This window comes from Impatiens glandulifera, chromosome 4, assembly GCF_907164915.1.
Source record: "Impatiens glandulifera chromosome 4, dImpGla2.1, whole genome shotgun sequence".
Classification (NCBI taxonomy): domain Eukaryota; kingdom Viridiplantae; phylum Streptophyta; class Magnoliopsida; order Ericales; family Balsaminaceae; genus Impatiens; species Impatiens glandulifera.
The window spans coordinates 17,878,821-17,897,519 of NC_061865.1; positions in this window are offsets into that span (position 1 = coordinate 17,878,821).

Below are 18,699 nucleotides of genomic sequence, written 5' to 3' on the forward strand. Positions count from 1 at the left end.
AAATAAATAAATAAAATATATAAATATATATATTTTAAAATAAATATTTTAATTAATAAATATATATTTAAGAGAATAAAAATTTTAATATAAAAGTCTAATGACAACTTTATCATTTCCGGGATACACAGTTACACACCAAAAAAAACACATGTATCATTTGCATACAAGATTAAATATACACTACTGCATACGATTAAATATTACTTTCTCTTTCTTGATATTTGATATGGAGTTCTTCACTTCTAAGGTTACTCTTCAACCTCATCATCCCAACTACATGGAATCCGATTATGAATCAGAGTCCGGATTGTAGTCAGGATCCGATTCTGAGTCCGGATTGTAGTCAGGATCCGAGTCTCTTTCAGTAGTAGTGCACACCACCCTTTGAGAAGCTGATCAAAACCCATTAAACTATATATCCCATCATAGACATAAATTTCTTTAGCAATTACGATTACATGATATTTCAATCTTGACATAACAGGATAAGATAGTGAGAGATCGAAACTGTGGTAGGTAGAAATAAGAGAAAACGGTCAGATCTGAACTACATCTAGAATAGGATCAGAGATATCCAAATACAACAGGAAAATGAGAAGATCGAAACTACAACAAGAAAAGGAGAAAATGTAGATGACGACCAGAGATCGAAACTCCAAAAAGGTGAAGACACACAGATAAGAACCAGATAAGAACTGTGACAGGAATAGGAAAAAGAAAAATCAGTGTGAAGTTTCATTTGGGTATGTGTCCCTTTTATAATACAAGGAATAGGAAAAACATAGGAAAAACGGCGGTCAAAGAGAAAAAGAAAAAAAAAATTAGGGTAAAATCATTGTGAAATTTCCTTTGAGCTTGCTTACTTTTATAAATAAATCATCGGGTCCAATTACCCAATTACTATTTGGGCTCAACATATTAATCAATTTAACATTCTGTTTATTTTAATTAATTTATCATTATTTTATTTTTGATTAATTGACATCTGAAAATAATTATTTTTATATCAAACACATTTTTTCTATTCATCTTCTTCTTCATTAAAATTTGCTCAAAGATGGAGAAGCTTGTTTGACGATGGAGAAGCTTTGGGTACAGAACTGTAGAAAGTTGTGCTGAACAGGATGGAGTACACCTACACCAGTAAAGAGAAGGCAAACTATAGATACAAATACAATATATGATGATAAAAAATTAGAAATTAAATAAGAAAATAAAATGAAATGAAAGATGTCTAGAGGTAGGTACATACCTAGATTAAAATGGCAAAGATCAGCCAACATGGCTTCAGCGCTGGTACCCTTGAATCCGACCTAGCCTTAGGGTTTTACAGGTTTAAAATTGAAGGTATGTTATTGACGAGGAGTTAGTTAATTACTTGTAAGAGAACTATAAAGAAGAAGTTGGAATATAAATTTCAAGATGTAATCTTTAACATTTTAGTCTTGTTTTACAAATTTTATTAGGATGAATTTTGTGATATTTGTTCAAGTGATATGTGTTGGAATTATTTCTAATATTTTGATGAGGAATTATATATTAGTCGTTATCATATAAACATTAAAGCCAAATTAAAGTGATTTACTAAAGTTTAAAGGTTATGGGCTTACATAGACATTTTTAAGAAATATGGGGATATATTTGTGTAAAAACATAAATATCATTTACTATTTCGTTGATGTGTTGAATAGTAAATGAGTATATTATTGTTAGGTTATTAACTCGTAAATATAGTCTACCTATTATGTTAAACTCATCAGACAAAATGGTAGTTTATTTCTCAAGAACACTCAATAATTATCGATATATGGTTAGAAGACTTAAACTCCACCCACATCATTCATTACCGATCCAGGTCCTGATTTACAACTAGGAGATCTAAGATCGAGAGAAGATCCGAAGAATAACGAAGACCGACTTAATGAACTGTTTTTCATTACAGATTCAGGTATGTTTCCACAATTACAATTTATCTCAAATATTTATCGACATAGAGTATAAAGATTATAAACTTAGGTGGTGTTTGGTAGGATGTATTAGACTATTAGGATAGTATACTTGTACTAATAGTAAAATTATAAAAGTGTTTGGTTTGATTAATTTTATATGTACAGGAAAACCAATGGTATAACTTATATCTTGGATGAGATATAAATTAGTAACACATTCTACCTGTTACAAGGCAGTATTAAAATTTTAATTTTTTTTTATTATTTTTATCTAATTTTTTTTAATATTAACATTTATTTAATCAATAAATAAAAATAATATTTTAATTTCAACATATATTACTTACTTTTTTTTATAAAATAAACTTATTTTATAAATTTTATTATTTAAGAATTTTAATAATTAGAAAATTAATTTATTTTTAATAAAAAAAAATTGACGTTAATTTTATAATTAGTAGTATAAAATAATAATAATATGAATATTAATTATAATTCTTTATTTTTATATAATATTACTAATTCTTTATTTTTATATAATATTATTAATTTAATAATAAAATAATTATATTATTATTTATTTATTTGATATAATATTTAAACTAATTAAAATAAAATATAAATATTTAAAATATCAAAATTTAACTAGGAATAATATTAAAGAAATAATTAACAAAATTAAAAATAAACAAAAATAATATTTTATTCTTTTACTAAATTTTATAGTATCTACCAAACACAAATTATAAACTTATATAATTTATATTATATCTTATACTTCAAACCAAACAATAATAATATATATAATTATACATTCTTATAACTCCTTACAATTTATACCTATATATAATTTATACCTTATATATTATACCTCCTAACAAACGCAACCTTAAGGATTAAAGATTTACACTAAAAATTCTAACAAGTGATATCAAAGCCTCTTTATGTTGATTTATTGAAATGATAAATTCGACTAGACCAATAATGATTACTGAATTAGAAATGATAAAATATTTTGATGTATGTTGATCTGAAATTTCATATTAAATTAAAATAAGAAGAGGAAATACATCAAATTCACAAGAAAGATGTATTGATTTTGTTTAAAGAATTATGATTAAAGAACTATTCAACTTCTCTAATTACATATAATATAGATATAGATAACTAATTAATTAATTAATTAGAGAAAATTTTATAATTTATTCATAATATAGAAGTTCAAGTATTTTTAAAAAAATAAAAAAGAAGTGAATCTATTATTTTCTTTATAATTTTAATAATATATATTACGCATACATGCCAATAATTATAAATTAATTAATATATTATATATTATTAATTATTATTTAATTAGATAATTAAGGATATATTAATTAATATTATATATATATTCAGATTATTTATAGATTTAAGAATTATTATAGTTTCTATCAAATTTAAAAAAATGTGAAACAATTAATTAAGAAATTCAGAATTTTATTAATATTTGTCATTTAAATCATCTGAAATTGAAAAGAAAGTCAGAATTACTAGACTTAGTACATTCTAATGTATGTGGTCCAATGAAGTCAAGATCACTTGGTGGTGCGTACTACTTTGTAACCTTCATTGATGACTATTCCCGAAACATTTGTGTCTATACATTGATGACAAAAAATTAAGTACTAGACACATTCAAAATGTTTCAAGCCTCACTTGAGATGGAAATTAGAAAAAAGTGAAGTGTATTTGAACGGATAACGGGGGAGAGTATATTAGGTCTTTCGATGAGTATGATTGACAATAAGGTATTCATCACCAAAAATCATATTCAAAAATACCACAGTTAAATGGGTAGGCTGAAAGAATGAATAGGACACTAGTGAAAAGAGTGAGATGTGTACTTTCACAAACAAAGTTGTAAAATACTTTTGGGGTGAAGCATTGAGTATAGTGGTACATGTGTTAAATCTTACACCATGTGTTCCTTTGAACTTTGATATGTCGAACCATATTTGGAGTGGTAAAAAAGTCTTTTATGATCATCCTCGAGTATTTGGGTGTATGACATATGTGCATGTTCCCAAAGATTAGAGGTCAAAGTTGGAAAACAAGACTAAGAAGCGTGTGTTTGTTAGTTATGGACTCAATAAGTTTGGATATCGATTTTTTTGATCTAGTTTATAAGAAGCTTATTCGTAGTCATGATGTTGTATTTATGGAGGATTATATCATTGTAGATTATTCCCACTCAAGTAAACGAGGAGATGGTTGAAATTAATTCAATTCTAGTTGTTCCTAACTTTATAAGCACCAACAACGATCAAATTGAAAATTAATGTATGGGTTTACATTCTAGTAATCCTTTAAATACTAATGATTTTGTTAATGATTTTGTTAATGTTGACTCTAGTAGTGAATTTAATGCTGGAAATGAAAATGATAAAGGGAATGAAATGTTGAGGAGTCCATACCTTCTAATTAACCAAGACAGTCTACTCGATAGAGACTTCCTTCAGTTAGATACTTAGCAAATGAGTATGTATTTTTTATTAATGATGGAATACCCTAGAGTTTTCAAGAATCATTGGAAAGTGAAAATAAAAAGGAATGGATGGATGCCATGGAGGATGAGATGCAAACTCTTTGTGTGAATAACACTTTTGAGCTTATAAAGTTGTCTAAGGGCAAGAAGGCTTTGAAAAATCGATGTCTTTATCGGTTGAAGCAAGATGAGCATACTTCACAACCTAGATATTGATGGAAATGCACCACAACAGTAAACAACAAATGCGGAATTTATCCTACGTTTGGCAACACTTTCCCAAACCGTTTAAACTTGTGAGGAAGCTAACAAATAGGTATGCAAAATGCAATCAACACAGCCCTAAAACAGTGAGTAACACACCAAGCAATCACACACAAACAACACAGAATTTTAGTGTGGAAAACCCCTCAATGGGTAAAAACCACGGGACACCTAGTGCCGCTTAAAATCCACTATCACCAGTAAGAGAGCAATACAAAAGTCTTCTCTAGACAATACTAGAGGCATACAAATTCATAATACCCTTGGAAACATGCACATCAAGGATATAGAAACAATCAAAGAACAAGAAAAGAAGAATATCACCAAAAACAACTGCTACTGTTCCGGCAACGAAACCCCAACCTCCAGACCTCAGAATCCGATCTCCACCGTTCAGAATGTTGGCCCAGAAGTTGTGAAGCTGCTGTCCAAATATTAGAACGATCCAACGGTGCAAACTCCGGCAATCATCAAAATACTAAGGCTGCTGAAATTGAAGTATTTCCCCTCTTTTCTTTCTTGATTTTCTCTCTCTTTCTTTTGATCTTATTTCTTGCAAAAGAAGATTTCTCCCCTTTTATATTGCTCCCAAATAAGTGAATAAAGTGGAGCCCAAATGGGCCTATTTGCTGGGCTTTTCCTCATGGACTAAGGAAACAAAAAACCCAACAAATCTCCCCCTTTTCCTGACTATGAGGAAAGGTTCGCCATCCCGGCGATCGAACAACACACCTTCAACTTTTCCCTTGCCAATGCCTTTGTCAACATATCAGAACCATTATCATCAGTGTGAACTTTATCAAGTTCAAACAACCCATCTTCAAGAGATTCTCTAATCCAATGATACCGCACATCAATATGTTTCGTTCTCTTATGAAACATGGAATTCTTAGCAAGGTGTATTGCGCTTTGATTATCACAAAGAACTACGTAGCGCTGTTGCTTGAAGCCAAGCTCCTGCAGAAATCTTTTCAACCACAATAGTTCTTTGCAAGCTTCCGTTGCTGCCATATACTCAGCCTCGGTTGTCGATAAAGCCACACACTTTTGCAATCTTGATTGCCATGAAACAGCTCCCCCTGCAAATGTCATCAAATATCCAGAAGTGGATTTCATGTTATCCTTATTTTCAGCCATATCAGAATCTGTGTATCCCATAAGTACCGGCTTTTCATTTCCAAATGTGATACCCAATTTGGAAGTACCGCGCAGATATCTGAGAATCCATTTAACTGCTTCCCAATGCTTTCTACCAGGATTTGACAGAAACCGACTAACAACACCAACTGCATGAGCTAAATCCGGCCTTGTACACACCATAGCATACATCAAGCTACCGACCGCTGAGGCATATGGAACCTTATCCATATCTTCAATGTCCTCCTTTGAAGTAGGACAATCTTTACCTGTTAGATTAAAGTTGGTAGTAAGAGGAGAACTAACCACTTTAGTTTTGTCCATGTTGAACCTGCAAAGCACCTTCTCAATGTATCGCTCTTGTGACATATGCAACTTCTTGGCAGCTCTATCTCGAGTGATCCGTACCCCAAGAATCTGTTTCACTGGCCCCAAGTCTTTCATTGCAAAAGACTTGCTCAACTGCTGTTTCAACTTAGCAATTCTTCCTGCATTCTTGCCAACGATAAGCATGTCATCAACATAAAACAATAAAATGATGAAATCATCATCACCAAACCTCTGAAAGAAAACGCAATGATCTGAAGTAGTCTTTCGGTAGCTTTGCTCCCCCATAACAGACTCAAACTTCTTATACCACTGTCTCGGTGCCTGCTTCAGCCCATATATACTTTTCTGAAGTCTACACACATAGTCTTCTTTACCTTCTACCTGAAACCCTTCAGGCTGCTCCATATAGATTTCTTTATCCAATTCACCGTGAAGGAAAGCAGTCTTGACATCCATCTGTTCAACCTCAAGATCAAGACTGACCGCTAAACCGAGAACCACCCGAATAGAACCCATCTTCACAACCGGAGAGAAAATCTCATCGAAATCAATACCTTTTTTCTGGCTGAATCCTTTGACCACCAATCTAGCTTTGTATCTGGGTTGTGAGATGAACTCATCAGTCTTCACCTTATAAACCCACTTGTTCTTCAATGCTCTCTTGCCTTTAGGCAACTTCACCAACTCATAAGTATTGTTCTTATACAAGGAATCCATCTCGTCTTGCATAGCTTCAACCCATTCTTTCTTGTACTCATCTTCTATAGCTTCTGCATAACACTCAGGCTCCCCCTCATCAGTGAGAAGAACATACTCATTTGCAGAATAACGTATAGAAGGATGACGATCTCTCGTAGACCGTCTGAGTGGAACACATGGTGGCATGTCTGGAACTGGTAACTCTGGATGAACAACTTCATCTACATATTGCTCTTGAGCATCAACATCATCAGTACCATGGTCATCAATAGGAACATCATCTCCAACCTGTGTGTCAACATGTTGTAAAGGAACTGGACCCAAATCAATAAGATCATCACTATGTCGAGGAACTGTCTCTATCTTCTCAACATCCTTAAAAATCTGATCTTCAATAAACACAACATCCCGACTTCGAACAAGCTTCTTCTGAACTGGATCATAAAGCCTATATCCAAACTCATCATCGCCATAGCCGAGGAACGCACAAAGCTTAGACTTCACATCAAGCTTTGACCTTTCATCTTTGGGAATATGCACAAATGCCTTGCATCCAAAGACTCGCAAGTGACTGTAAGAAACATCTTTTCCGCTCCAAACCCTGTTAGGAACATCAAACTGCAAAGGAACACAAGGGGTTAGATTAATAACATGTACCGTCGTGTTCAACGCTTCACCCCAAAAGGAACGCGGCAACCCTGAATGTGAAAGCAAACATCTGACTCTCTCAACCAATGTTCTGTTCATCCGCTCTGCTAAGCCATTCAACTGTGGTGTCTTTGGAGGAGTCTTTTGATGCCGAATACCATGCTCTCTACAGTAAGCATCAAATGGCCCAATGTATTCACCTCCATTGTCTGTCCGAATACACTTGAGCTTTTTTCCAGTCTCTCTCTCAACTATGGCATGAAAATGCTTAAACACATCTAAAACTTGATCTTTAGACTTCAAAGTATAAAGCCATACCTTCCGGGAGTGATCATCAATGGATGTGACAAAATATGAGCAACCACCAAGTGTTTTTGTCTTCATAGGACCACAAACATCAGAATGAACAAGATCAAGTATGTTCTCTCTTCTGTAGGGAGGATGGCTCTTGAAGGAAACTCTGTTTTGTTTACCTGCAAGACAATGAGAACACCTCTTCAACTGAACATCATTTACACCTGATAACACTTCCTTCTTTGACAACAAAGCCATGCCCTTTTCACTCATATGACCAAGTCTCTTATGCCATATCTCAGTCATGTCAGCATTCTCCACAACATTAACAATGCTCTTGGAGATCTTTGGTTGTACCACATACAACTTTGAGCACCTTTTACCTCTTGCCACGATCAAAGAACTACGAGTGAGTTTCCACAAACCATTACCAAAGTAGTTGTTGTACCCATCATCATCAAGTAAACATGTAGAAATCAAATTTAATCTCATATCCGGGACATGTTTTACATTTTGTAAAACCAACTCCATCCCAGTATCAAACTTCAAACAGACTTCTCCAATTCCAACAACCTTTGATAGCCCACTATTACCCATCTTGACATCCCCAAAATCACCTGGAGTGTAAGATGAATAAAAATCTCTTCGTGATGTAACATGACACGAAGCTCCACTGTCAATCACCCAACTCGCCTCATCATGTGCAAAGTTCACCAAATTATCATCACAACAAACAAAGAAATCATTAGTGATAGTATTCACTTCAACCTTGTCACTGCCATCGTCATCTTTCCTTTGATTGTTGTTTTGGTTGTTGTAGTTTTTCTTCTTGTTCTCTTTCTTTGCCTGTCTGCAGAACTTTACTGTGTGCCCCTTTTTACCACAATAGTAACACTCAATATTAGCATACTTCCCTTTACCAGAGCTGCTAGTACCACGCTGATTTCCTTTGTTACCCGGACCTCTACTCTGACTTCTCCCCCGCTTTTCAAAGACCAAGACATCTGATTGTGAAGAGGAACCCTGTGACTTTCTTCTCATCTCTTCATTCATAACACTGCCCTTAGCCAATTCCATGGTGATAATACCATCCGGTGCAGAGTTGGACAAGGATGCCCTAAAAGTCTCCCAAGAATCTGGTAATGTACCAAGTAGCCATAGACCTTGAATCTCATCATCAAACTTGATACCCATTCCTGAAAGCTGATTCACAATGCCCTGAAACGCATTTAAGTGATCTGTAACAGGAGTGCCATCTTTGTACTGTAACTTGATCAATTGCTTAATCAAGAACAGTTTATTGTTCCCAGTCTTCCGAGCATACAACTGTTCAAGCTTGTTCCACAAAGTACGAGCATGTGTCTCCCCAATAATATGATTCAGCACATTATCCTCCACCTATTGCCGAATATATCCACAAACCTGTCTATGCAAAATAGTCCATTCTGCATCTGTTTTATTCTCAGGTTTATCAGTAGCAAAAACAGGTAAGTAATAATCTTTCACATATAGAAGATCTTCCACTTTTGCCTTCCAAACATGATAATTTGAACCATTCAAATTAATCATCCTACTTGTATTAGTTTCCATCGTTCAAACAGTTCAATTCACAAATAAGCAACCAAGGCTCTAATACCACTTTGATGGAAATGCACCACAACAGTAAACAACAAATGCGGAATTTATCCTACGTTTGGCAACACTTTCCCAAACCGTTTAAACTTGTGAGGAAGCTAACAAATAGGTATGCAAAATGCAATCAACACAGCCCTAAAACAGTGAGTAACACACCAAGAAATCACACACAAACAACACAGAATTTTAGCGTGGAAAACCCCTCAATGGGTAAAAACCACGGGACACCTAGTGCCGCTTAAAATCCACTATCACCAGTAAGAGAGCAATACAAAAGTCTTCTCTAGACAATACTAGAGGCATACAAATTCATAATACCCTTGGAAACATGCACATCAAGGATATAGAAACAATCAAAGAACAAGAAAAGAAGAATATCACCAAAAACAACTACTACTGTTCCGGCAACGAAACCCCAACCTCCAGACCTCAGAATCCGATCTCCACCGTTCAGAATGTTGGCCCAGAAGTTGTGAAGCTGCTGTCCAAAAATTAGAACGATCCAACGGTGCAAACTCCAGCAATCATCAAAATACTAAGGCTGCTGAAATTGAAGTATTTCCCCTCTTTTCTTTCTTGATTTTCTCTCTCTTTCTTTTGATCTTATTTCTTGCAAAAGAAGATTTCTCCCCTTTTATATTGCTCCCAAATAAGTGAATAAAGTGGGGCCCAAATGGGCCTATTTGCTGGGCTTTTCCTCATGGACTAAGGAAACAAAAAACCCAACAGATATAAGGCTCGGTTGGTTGTAAGAGTCTTTTCACAAAGAAAATATATAGAATTTGGCGAGATTTGTGCCCCTATGGTGAAAATGCAATCTATTTGTGTGGTTCTTGGTTTAGCTGCTAACCTTAATCTCGAGGGTTGAACAAATGGATGTGAAAACAATTTTTCTTTATGGAAATTTAGAAGAAGAGATATACATAGTGCAACTAGAGGGTTTTCAAGACATATTAAAAGAAGGCTATGTTTGCAAATTATTGTAGAGTCTTTACAGTTTGAAACAAGCGTCGCGACAATGTTATCGGAAGTTCAATTTAGTTATGATTGAACATTGGTATAAGATGAACAAGACCGATCATTTCATTTTTGTGCAAAAAATCTTTGATGATGATTTTATTATTATTCTACTTTATGTAGATGATATGTTGATTGTTGGAAGAAACATTTCTTAAATCAGTGATTATAAGAGACTTTTAATAAGTCGTTTGCCATGAAATATTTGGGACTAGCACATTAAATTCATGGGATTCAAATTATCCGTGATCGGGATAACATAAAGTTGTATTTGTTACAAGAGATGTACATTGAGAAAGTTATTTAACGCTTCAATATGGAAAAAGCTAAAGTGGTGGGTATTTCTTCAATATGGAAAAAGCTAAAGTGGTGGGTATTTCTTTAGCTTCTCACTTTAAGCTTAGTCATTGGTTGTCCTTATACTATGATGAAAAGTTTTTTATTAAGAACATTCTATATTTTTTAGTCGTTAGTAGTCTTTGTTGAGTTATGGAGCCTACACTTATAATAAACTTTACATTGTTAATTAGAGTTTATTGGGTTTATCTTTTTTTGGTTTTGGGCTTGGGCCTGACCAAAGTTATTTAGGTTTATTACCTGAATGTTTACCCTATAAATATGTAATTATTAAGGGTTTACATTGGGTTAGATAGAATTCTAGAGAGATAAAGTGTGAGGCAAAAACTCTGTATTCCTTCTTCTTCTTCATAGTAAATCTGGTGGTGGCTGAAGTGGATGTAGCTCAATTTGAGTGAACCACTATAAATCTGTGTGTTCTTGTGTTCTTCTTTCTTGTGTTTTTACAGATTGTTTTCAAGCTGATAGGATTTGGGAGATACAAATCCTAACAACTGGTATCAGAGCAGCTAGGCTAGATCTGAGCATTGGAAACAATGGCAAGTGAGAATAGTATAGGACATGGGATTGGAAGATTTGATGGGACAGATTATGCCTTCTGGAGAATGCAGATTGAAGATTATCTCTATGGAAAGAAGCTTCATGTTCTTTTGAGTGAGAAACCAGAGAAGATGGATGAAGCTGAATGGAAACTCCTTGATAGACAGGTTTTGAGAGTTGTCCGATTGACGCTAGCCAAGACAGTTGCTCATAATGTAGCAAAGGAGAAGACCACAATGGGTCTGATGAAAGCTCTTTCTGATATGTATGAGAAACCATCTGCTAACAACAAGGTACACTTAATGAAAAGACTCTTTTACTTACGAATAGTTGATGGTACTTCTGTCACTACTCATTTGAATGAATTCAATACAATTGTGAATCAATTGCTATCTGTTGAGATTGATTTTGGGGATGAAGTTAGTGCCCTGATTTTGTTAGCATCTCTACCAAATAGCTGGGAACCTATGAGGGCAGCAATTAGTAATTCAGTTGGAAATGCTAAACTGAAATTTTTTGAAGTTAGAGATCGTATTCTTGCTGAAGAGGTTCGTAAAATTGATTCTGGTGAAACGTTCAAAGGTTCTGCTCTGAATGTGGAAAACAGGGGCAGAGGTAATGATAGAAATTTCAACCGAAGTAAGAGCAGATCTATGTCAAGGAGCAGGAGGAGTCAGTCCAAGTCTGGGAGGACCAAGGCTATCAAAATCTCGAGTTGACTCTTAAGATTTTACGATTTTACGATTTTACATTAGTCTAACGATTCTAATTTTAAGTAAACTCTTAAATATGTAAACTCTTACGATTTTAAATTTACGATAATAAGATTTTACGATTTTACGAGTTTATAAATATTTCCGATTTTACGATTCTATACGATTTTATTTTTAAAAAACAAATTTATATTTTAAAATTAAAAAATAAAGTTATTATTTATTTAAATAAATTAATTAATAAAATTAATTTTGTAAGTATAATTTTTTATATTGTTATATACTTATTATTATTTTTTAATTAATTTTATATTAAAATATATAATTTTTTTAAATTGGCTAAATATAAAATTCTTAATTATATATATATATAATAATAATATATAACTATTATTTTTTCGAATTAAACTCTTACGATTTTATGTAAACTCTAGATTTTACGAGTTTACAATTGGATAACGATTCTACGTAAACTCTCGATTTTGACAGCCTTTGGGAGGACATTTGAGTGCTGGAATTGTGGTAAATAGGGTCATCTAAAGAGGAACTGTAAAATTCCGAAGAAAAACGGTGATGATAAAAATGATGCAGCCAACGTTGTTACAGAATCTGTCACTGATGCGTTACTTCTTTCTGTTGATAGCCCGATAGATTAATGGGTTTTGGACTTAGAAGCGTCTTTCCACACCACTGTTCACAAAGAATTAATGGAGAATTATGTGGCTGGAAACTATGGGAAAGTTTATCTCGCAGATGGTGAGCCACTGGATATTGTTGGCATTGGTGACATCAAATTGAAGATGACAAATGGTTCTGTTTGGAAGATTAATAAGGTGAGACACATTCCAGGTTTAATGCGCAATTTGATCTCTGTTACACAACTTGATGAAGAAGGTCACAATTTCAGTTGTGGAAATGGTGCATGGAAGGTGACTAAAGGAGCAATTGTTGTTGCTCGAGGTCACAAAACTGGAACGTTATACACGACTTCAACTTGCAGAGAAACAGTTGATGTTGTAGCTGATGACTCGAAGAACAGTGAATTGTGGCATTGCAGGTTGGGCCATATGAGCGAAAAAGGGATGAAAATTCTTTTGAAGAATGGACAGATTCCAGAACTGAAGTCTGTTGAACATCAGTTATGTGAAAATTGCATTCTTGGGAAACAGAAACGAGTGAGTTTCTTAAAAACTGGGAAAGAGCTCAAGAAAGAAAGACTAGAGTTGGTACACACTGATGTGTGGGGACCTGCACCTGTTTCTTCTATTGGCGGATCATACTACTATGTGAGTTTTATAGATGATTCAACAAGAAAAGTATGGGTTTACTTTATGAAGCACAAGTCTGAAGTATTTGCTATTTTCAAGAAGTGGAAGGCTTTGGTTGAAAATGAAACAAATCAGAAAGTTAAGTGCTTGAGATCCGACAACGGAGGTGAATATATCAATTCAGATTTCAAAGAGTATTGTGCTGAGAATGGGATCAGTATGGTGAAGACTGTTCCCCGAACGCCTCAAGAGAATGGAGTAGCTGAAAGAATGAATCGAACATTGAACGAGCGTGCTAGAAGCATGAGATTGCATGCAGGGCTGCCTAAAACCTTCTGGGCAGAAGCTATTAATACTGCTGCCTATTTGATAAACAGGGGACCCTCTGTTCCTCTTGAATTCAGAATTCCTGAAGAAGCTTGGAGCAATAAAAAGGTAAACCTTTCTTATTTGAAAGTGTTTGGATGTTTATCATATGTTCATATTAATGAATGTGATAGGAGAAAGCTTGATCCAAAGTCTAATAAATGTTTTTTCATTGGTTATGGTGATATCGAGTTTGGTTATCGTTTCTGGGATAATCAAAATCGGAAGATCATTCGTAGCAGAAATGTTATCTTCAATGAACAGGTTCTCTACAAAGATTGTGTTGGGAAGACATCAGGTGGTGATTCCAAGTTGGAAGAGACTGGTACAGTCGGTTTGAGAGAATTTTCAGCTGAATATATACCGGTTGTCGAAGAAGAACAATGTGTTGTTGAAGATGAAATCGTTGAGAACGTGGCCCTAGAGGTAAATCAGCAAACACCGGTTATACAGTTGAGAAGATCATCAAGGAATCGAAAACCAGTTGAGAGGTGGTCTCCATCTCTAAACTATATCTTGTTGACAGATAGAGGTGAACCTGAATGCTATGAGGAAGCAATACAATCTGATGAATCGGTTAAGTGGGAGTCTGCGATGAAAGATGAGATGGACTCTTTGATGTTGAATCAGACTTGGGAGCTCACTGAGCTACCAAAGGGAAAGAAAGCACTTCACAACAAATGGATCTTCAGGATTAAAGAAGAACATGATAAAACCATGAGGTACAAGGCAAGGTTGGTTATGAAAGGATTTCAATAGAAAGAAGGTATTGACTACAATGAAATCTTCTCTCCAGTAGTTAAATTGATGACAATCAGAACTATTTTGAGTTTGGTTGTGAAAGAAGACCTTCATCTTCAACAAATGGATGTCAAAACTGCTTTTCCTCATGGTGATTTAGATGAAGAGATTTACATGCGACAACCAGAAGGATTTGAAATCAAAGGAAAAGATGAGCTTGTGTGCAAGCTTCAAAAGAGTCTGTATGGTTTGAAACAGGCTCCAAGGCAATGGTACAAGAAGTTTGATAGCTTCATGAAAAGTAACAATTTTTTGAGGTGTGAAGCTGATCATTGCTGCTATATCAAAAGGTTTGATAAATCGTACATTATTCTTCTTCTCCACGTTGATGACATGTTGATTGCTGGAGCAAGCTTGTATGAGATTAACAAGCTTAAGAAAGAGTTGTCTGAAAAGTTTGCAATGAAGGATTTGGGTGCTGCTAAACAAATCCTTGGGATGAGAATTTTCAGGGATGAAGAAGTTCTCAAGCTTTCACAAGAAGAATATGTGAAGAAAGTTCTTAGCAGGTTCAACTTGTATGATGCAAAACCAGTTACTACCCCCTTAGCTAGTCACTTCAGACTATCTAAAGATCAGTCGCCTTCAACAGAGGAGGAGAAAAATTACATGGCCACTGTTCCTTATGCCTCTGCCATTGGTTGTATTATGTATGCGATGGTTTGCACAAGACCAGACATAGCACATGCAGTGGGAGTTGTTAGCAGATTCATGAGCAATCCGGGTAGACAACATTGAGAAGCAGTAAAGTGGATACTACGATACTTAAGAGGAAGTACGAGTCTCGCTTTGTGTTTTCGAAAGTCTAATATGGGTTTAGAAGGATATGTTGATGCTGACAATGGTGGTGATGTTGATAGTAGGAAGAGCACAACAGGGTACATTTATACTCTGGGAGGTACTGCAATCAGTTGGGTATCAAAATTGCAGAAGATTGTTGCTCTTTTTAGTTGTGAAGCAGAGTATGTTGCTGTGACAGAAGCTGCTAAGGAGATGATGTGGTTACAACCCTTTTTGCGAGAATTGGGTCAAGACTACGAGAAAAGTGTGTTGCGATGCGACAGTTAGAGTGCCATTCATTTGGCAAAGAATCCTGTTTATCATGGCAGGACGAAGCATATACAGGTTCGTTATCATTTCATCCGGTCAGCTTTAGAAGATGGAGTATTAGCTCTTGAGAAAATTCCCGGGAGTGAGAATCCAGCTGATATGTTGACGAAAGCTGTGACAAATGAGAAACTGAAGTTGTGTGCAACTTCAGTTGGTCTTCTTCGTTAAGAAACCGAATGGAAAGCCACTACCGATCGAGAGATGATGAAGTTAGTCTCCAAGTGGGAGATTGTTGAGTTATGGAGCCTACACTTATAATAAACTCTACATTGTTAATTAGAGTTTATTGGGTTTATCTTTTTTTGGTTTTGGGCTTGGGCCTGACCAAAGTTATTTAGGTTTATTACCTGAATGTTTACCCTATAAATATGTAATTATTAAGGGTTTACATTGGGTTAGACAGAATTCTAGAGAGATAAAGTGTGAGGCAAAAACTCTGTATTCCTTCTTCTTCTGCATAGTAAATCTGGTGGTGGCTGAAGTGGATATAGCTCAATTTGAGTGAACCACTATAAATCTGTGTGTTCTTGTGTTCTTCTTTCTTGTGTTTTTACAGATTGTTTTCAAGCTGATAGGATTTGGGAGATACAAATCCTAACAGTCTTATGTACAATATGGTTTGTACTAGACTTGATATAGCGCATGTTGTTGGTTTGGTGAGTAAATATTTATCAAATCTGGGAAGGCATCACTAAGAAGTCATGAAGTGGATTATGACATATCTTCGGGGAACGACGAATCCTCAACTAACTTTGGGATGTGAAAAGCCTATGTTAATTAGATATATTGATTTGGATTTGGCCGGAAGCTTGGATAATCAAAATTCTACTTCAGGATATATGGTGACTTTTGTCGGCGGAGTCGTGGCTTGTCAATCTAAATTGTAAAAGTGTGTTTCTATTTCTACTACCGAAGTCGAGCTTATAGCTGTTGTGGAGGAAACAAAAGAATTATTATGGTTGAAAAAAATCACAATAGAACTTGATTTAAAACAAGAAAGGTACCTTTTATTTTGTAATAATCAAAGTGCAATTCATCTTGCCAATAATTTTTCATTTCATTCAAAGTCAAAGCACATTGATGTATGTTATATCTGGATTCGTGATGCTTTGGATGATAAGGTGTTAGAAATCGAAAATATTTACAAATAATAATGGATCAGATATGATGACAAAGGTGTTATCACAAAACAAACTTGAGTTAAGTCGCTCGATTGTCGGGTTAACATTGTCATCTAACTAGTCGGTCGAGGTAGTTTGTTGATTTTTATCCTCATAGTTGGAGAGATCTAACTTTGTGTGGGCTTTACTTAGACCCACAATATATAATGTGAAGGGACAATATTTTTTATTTAGGTTAACCGAGTTTTGAGAACAACAAGAGAGAGAAGAACAAAAATAGATTCAGGGGTTTGAAGTAGCAGATGAAGAAGATTTTTGTTTGTCGGAGTTTGCAACGTTTTATCTACTTCAAACGTTGAAAACTTGTTGGTTATTTCTGGGCTACGTTATAAACAATGAAGATTTGTTTTATGAGACTTTTAAGTCAGTTCAAGAGAAAACTAGAATTGCAATATTTGTAAGATTGGCTGGTCTTGTTATTTCTTATTGTGTTATTTGTCAGAATTATTGTGTGATATTTCATGAAATTGATTAGTGACTCTAGTTTGGTTATAACTAGAGTGAACCTTTGTTTGTAACCTTGCTGATAATAGTGGATTGTTAAGTGACCTGACTGGTCTCGTAGTTTTACTCTCAATTTGAAGAGTGATTTTACACGCTAAAACTTGTCTTGTATTGTCGTTTTAATTTTATTATGTTTTACTCATTTTTTATACTCAGTTAATTGAGAAAACGTAATGTTTTGAAGAATACATTTTTCCATCACAAGAATGGCGAAATCTACCCTCCTTATTTCATTTCTCTTTACAAGCAATATTTGTCCTATTTGGACAATTATATAATTATTTGAAAGTTAAATTTTATTTGATCAATTAATTTTTAATAATTGATATGATATCGATCCAAATTAATTCTTAAATTTAATTATGTAACGAGAACAATTAAAAAAAATCAATTTTGAAGAAAAAAGTTTAAGATACCATAATTTAAAATTATATTAGAAAAGGTCAAAAATAAGTTACAATATAGATAAATTTAAATATAAAATTTAGACAAACTTCTTATTATTTCACTATTTGAGATAGTTAAAACTCTCAATAAACTAAAACTAATTAATTAGTTATTTTTACTTTCTTAATTAGTTTTTCCATTTTATTGGATAATAAAATACTAGACAAAAAAATCTCCTCGTCGATCTCTCTCGATTGACAACTGATACCATTCTCGGTCAAGACTAGAGTACACCAGGAAATTAATTTCCTTGAAATTCTACAAATTGCAAACCTATGTGTACTGTAATGTTGTTAAAAACTTCGCTGACATGAATCCGTCTGTGTCGACCACTTTAAAGTATTTAAATTATACTATGAAAAGACAAATATCTACCAGAACCTCTAATACAAAAAGAAGACGGTAAAATTGTTTAAAGGGAATAATAAATTCAGAATTCCCTAAATGTGTCACAAATTTTTTATGATAATTTTGTTTTATGGTACTTTAATTTTAATTTATTTGTAATGGTGTATTGTCAATATAATTTTCTGTATTTTCATAAATAAAAATAAAGACAACATTATATTTGACTATAATGATTTATTTGTAAAGGGTTTCAAGGATCTCGAACGAAAGTTTCCTCTATCGACCACTTCAACAATCTGATCAAGGTAACGATAAACCTAGAACCAAGTACTGAAAAATCAATTGCTCTGGCCCAAGTCAAAGAGTTCAACAAGGTCTTATTCATTGTTAAATAGTTTAACCAAAATATACTCTCAATTCCTTCTCCTTCCCAAATGAGAACCCTTATAGAAAAGGAAGAACCACATTGTCACATCACCATCTAATGGTTCGAAATGGGGACATGAAAATCGAACATGACAACTCTAGTCTTTAGGGGCGGCTTTCTACTACTTGGAGCGT